At 36.8% G+C, this 5,441-nt stretch overlaps 1 non-coding gene across 1 annotated transcript; it reads left to right on the forward strand.

The window, feature by feature from the left end:
• The first annotated feature begins 527 nt into the window (after positions 1-527).
• Positions 528-634, forward strand: LOC132625318 (small nucleolar RNA R71). The gene has a single exon (XR_009576754.1). It is a non-coding gene; the product is annotated as a small nucleolar RNA R71 (small nucleolar RNA).
• The last annotated feature ends 4,807 nt before the right edge of the window (positions 635-5,441 follow it).

Genomic DNA, 5,441 nt, shown 5'->3' on the forward strand with positions numbered 1-5,441 from the left:
TACCATAATTGTTATTGTTGTAATCCCTACTGTCCGAACCTCCATATTCATTTCGACCATATTGATTGCTTTGTTGTTGGGGTCTCCATGGCTTTTGATAACCCCCTTGAGGGTGATCGATATAATTTGCATCCTCACGTTGTGGCTGCCCCTCTAGATAAGTTTCTTCCAAGACTTGGTACATTCCTGGAGTATGAGGTGGCATTTCTTCGACAACATTCACACTTTTAGCCTCTTTATTCATAAGCCTCTTTGACAACAAATCCACGGTTGTTTGCAATTGGGCGAAAGCATGATCTTGCCCATGATTTTCTTTGGCCACCGCGGCAGCAGAGGGACTACCATATGACAGGACTTCACTATCACTCGAGTACCAAGCTTGATTATGGGTAGTAAGCTTGTCGAGCAACCTGGTGATGTTGACAAATGATTTGTCCATGAAGCATCCCCCAGCTGCAGTGTTGACAGCGATTTGATTCATGGTATCTAACCCCTTGTAGAACTTCTCGGTGAGGATTGCATCCGAAAATCCATGAGTCGGAGATTGAGCTAGATAATATTTCAAACGCTCCCATGCTGCATACAATTGTTCCCCCGGAAGTTGTTTGAACTCAAAGATCTTGTCCCGAAGCTCAGCCTTTTTGCTTGGTGGAAATCACTTTTTCAAGAATATATTGGCTAAATCGTTCCAGGTATGAATAGTATTGTTGGGGAGCTTTTCATACCATTCCCTCGCTTGGCCAGCCAAGGAATATTTGAATACCCGTAACCGCAGTGCATCAATAGGAACAGCACCTTGAGATTGTTGAGAACATACATGCAGGAAATTCTTCAGGTGTCGGAGTGGACAATCCTCAGCAGAATTTCAGAAATGGCCTTCAAGTTTCAATAGCTGATAGATAGAACTATCAATTTTGAAATTAGCATTTCCCGTTCTAGAAGGAACTACAGCAGAAGCATAATCAGCTTCGTTGATGAATTCCGCAAATACATTCTCATCCTCCTCTTCTTCTTCCGGGGCAGGATGGTTCACTAGGATCCCCCCTTGGTTTCCTTGATTGCGATTGTGTCTTCCTGCCATGTTCACCTGGTTCACTACAACAGCAAACAAGGTGTGATGGAATAGAAAAAGTTTTAAAGAAGAGTACACAACAATCAGTAATTTCTAAACCGTATTCCCCGGCAACGGCGCCAAAATTTGATACGCTCAAATTACGCCTATTAATGGCGTAAAGCGGACGTTGTCAAATATAGTAACCCAACAAAGTTGGGGTCGAATCCCACAGGGAATATGGAGAGAAAAATATACTAATCGTATGTGATACTAGTCCTTAAAGGCTTTAATCCTATTCCTGATAGTTTGAAATAGTTGTTGAATAATGTATTTAAGTATTTTGACTGAAATTGTATGTAATGCGAAATAGAGACTAAGGTTGTGTTCCCCAATTTGATTAGATATTATGCTTCAGGTTTTAATGTAATATACTTCTAATGGTTGTTCTATGAATATACACTTGGTCTCTTAAGGACTTCTTAATGTTTTCCAACAGTTAAGCCGTATTTCCTCTTTATGATTCTTCCGAATGTAAAAGAGTTGCAATCGAAGAATGACCAATAATGCCAATTTAGACTTGTTCTTATCCCTAAGTTAGTCTATTAAACGAGGGTTAACGCCTCGAGTCATTGTCATTCAATCTTACCAATATTAACTTGCTTTCCCAAGAACAGTTAATATAATGGCTAGGATAATGCTTGCAATCATCACCCAACGTTAAATCACTAAAACTGAATGAATACCAACAACCATTATGCATATATCAATAATAGAAACCCATTTACATAATATCCATCATGGGACTCACAACCTTAGCTTTAAAATTAGCTACTCATAATCTTGAATAACAAAGAAAGCTTAAAAGTTGACATAATGTACTTACAATGCAATTAAAATTTGGAATGGAAGTGAAGTAGTTGCCTTAAATGCTCCAAAAACTTCTAATATGAAAAACCTAGAGTTTATGCTCTCAAAAATGAATGTGGTTGTTGAATTAAAACCCTACATTAAGTATTTATAGAGCCAAAAATCGCGCCAAGTTTCTGGACAAAAATGCCCTTACGCGGCCTTGTTACGGACCGTAACTCAGGTTACTCCGTACTTCATTTCGTCATTTGTCCGCTTGTTGTTACGGCTACCATGCGACGGACCGTAACCTGTGTTACGGTCCGTACTTCTGAAGCGTAACTTGTGACATTTACTTGGCAACTCTCTGGAATTTTGGATGATGCTACGGTGAGATGTTACGGACCGTAACACCGCATCGTAACACTGATGTTTCCGATGAAAACTTTCTGGAAATTTGGCTCCTGTTACGGTTCAATGTTACGGACCGGAACATGAGTTACGGATTCAGATACGATCCGTAACATGAGTTACGGACCGTCATTTAGCTCCAATTTGTTCGTTTTTCAGCATTTCACCTCATTTTCGATTCTTAGTTAACCATGTTATACCCCATTTTAACCGAGTTGAAGCGGAGTACAACATATTAGAGATTCCAATATGCTTTATTTTAAGGATTCGCCACCTAATTGATTTAACGGTGAATTAGGACACCTACAGGTTAACTAAGGCAAAGTTAAAAACTAAACCTCCGTCAATAGTCTGCTTAACCAATGTGATTCTAGGTAAGAGTTCTATATTATCCTAAAGAGAAGGGGTTAGGCATCCTTTAGAATCCGTTAACTACGGTTATCCGGTCAAACTTAGGTTAATTAATTAAGGTTTAAAAATTTAAGAAAGTAGCTTTGAAGAAGAAAAAAAAAAGATAACTTATAACTAACAAAGTTTAAAGTGTTATTATATGAATAATGCACTCTATATGGTGAAAATAAGTACTTAATGTTCAGAGCGGTGATCCTAAACGGTAAAATCTACCCCTTTCTAATCCTACGTGAATCATAGATTCTGCACCTAATTTTAAACCGCACACAATCCAAAACACAGACAAATTAGCAATCATAAAGATGGATGAGAGGAAATGAATGATAAGAAAAAAAAGAATAAAATGTTGCAGGAGATCTCTGACGAGTTTCGCCTGCCCGAGGTGATTTAAGAATTGCGACACGAGATGACTATATGGAGGGATGTGCCGAGTCTCATCTGGAGACTTTGTTTTGATAAAGTCTCGAATTAAGACTCCGTTTGCTCCGATGTGTACATGTAGAAAAAAAATGAGAGAAATAACAATTAGCAAATGATCTTCACATAAAGTTGTGTTTTGCAAAGAATATATAATAATTAAAACATACGTTCTTCATTTTGGAATATTTGTTGGAATTCAAAACCTCTTCCACATAGCAACTAAGAGTACACACACTATTCTTTGATTACGAGAATTAACAGATATGGCCATGATGTAGGCATAAACAATTTTTTCTTTTGGATCTTATTTATCATTTAAGATCCTAATTCTAGCACATTTGAGGTTAGACACAAAGGTTGAGGATAAGAACCAATCAAACTAAACTAAGAAGAACACAGCTTTAAGGATTTCTACAAATCTGCCAATGAGTTCTACAAGTAATAACTTCTAAATTTAAGAGTTTATTCAAGATCACCCTAACGTTTATAAACTAATCCTCTTGGAATATTTGAACCAGTTTCTAGACCCAGTTGATACCCTACTGACTTTAAGGAGTAGATAAAATTAATTTACCAAGCAAAACACAATCAAACAATCTATGTATCTCTGAGCTTTCTAAAACAGTTTCAGACTAACTGTTTCAATAATCAAGATGAACAACAAGTTAAAAATAATCAGCAGCCCAGGTAGACTTTAACTTAGAGGAACTAAAATACTGGCAAATAATGGCAATTTCACAGGAATGAGGAACCACCATAACACGATGGCTTGAATAACTTATATGCTAGTACAGCTTCGAACTTGAGGACAAGCATTCGAAAGCTTCGAACTTGATTCAAATGGGACTAAAACAGAACCAAACAATTGTCTTTGAATGTTCATACTAATAAATTAAAAGGAAAACTAATCTTTTTCATTTCAAGCAGGGTGGGAAAGAAACTAGCATTTGAACCCATAAAACTCAATCAAGCTAATTAATTTTTTTTTTTTGATAAGGTAACACAGGATTGGAACTTGAATGATATGTGTAAACGAAAACTGAAATTAATATAACCTTTACCACATAGTGGCTGAACCAAACAACAACACAAAACGCACTTAATCATAAAAATATGCCGATACAATACATCATTAACTGCATATAACTACAGAAACCGAACAAAATGCAAACGATAAAAAGGAAGGGGGATTACCTTCTTCGGGCGCAGCGAAGTGAGGCTTCGAGTCTCCGATCTACCTCGAAGACTATCAAGTCCGGGCTGGCGATGCTCGGATTCAAAACGAATAATAAGGGGCAAACCGAAAATAATTTAATGCTTGAGTCGATATCTAGAAAATTAAAACTAGTATTCAAAAGGGAAATTCGTGCGATTAGGGACTGATATTTTCAGGAGTATTCAAAGCTGAAGAACTGCTTTTCAGGGAGGGTTTTTGCGGCTGGAAAACTTGCTGTTCTTGGGGTAATTTTTCCTGAATCTCCAAAAAAAATCCTCCCAAAATGGATGCAAGGATTGGTATTTATAGTTGTGAGCTAGGGTTTCTTGTGTGAGGAAGAGAGAGAGGAGTGGGGGGACAAGACGAAGTGGAAACGTGGGGTTGGCAGTGGCGTGGGGGACAGGGTATGGTGGAATGGGATAGAGAGAGAAAGGAGGAAGAAGCAGAAGAGAGAGAAGGGAGCGTGGGAGGGGCGGCGATGAAGATCAGGAAAAATGAACAAGGAACCCTAATGGTTCCTTGTTAAATGAAAAGGGCGGGTCGGGTATAATTTAGGATGGGCTGGATCAGTTTATTTTGGACTGGGTATTAAATGAATGGGCTAGTGCAATAAAACATGGACTGGTCTAAAAAATTGGGATCAAAATATGGGCTGGTCAAAAAATGTTTATGAGTTGATTGGGCTACTACATTTAAATAAAAGACCAATTTAAATTACTTAATATAAAATGTGGAATTACTAATACTCGGATAATAAATTATATGCCGTCATAATAGCAGTGCAATAATATTTGAAATTCAACAGTAAGTAAATGCTGTTATCTAATTATGCGAAGATAAATGCGACGCGTGTGCGTAAGATGGTAAAAAATGCTGAAATGATAATTATGATAATAGTAGTAATAATAATAATAATAATAATAATAGTAGTAGTAATAATAATAATAATAATAATAATAATAATAATAATAATAGTAATAATAATAATGGTAGTAATGACGGTAGTAAAAGATAATGACAGGATAATGAAATGCCGGTATTAATAAAAGCTAATTATAGTAAGATGCAAATAATTATTTTTTA

Source organism: Lycium barbarum, chromosome 12, assembly GCF_019175385.1.
Source record: "Lycium barbarum isolate Lr01 chromosome 12, ASM1917538v2, whole genome shotgun sequence".
NCBI classification, from domain to species: domain Eukaryota; kingdom Viridiplantae; phylum Streptophyta; class Magnoliopsida; order Solanales; family Solanaceae; genus Lycium; species Lycium barbarum.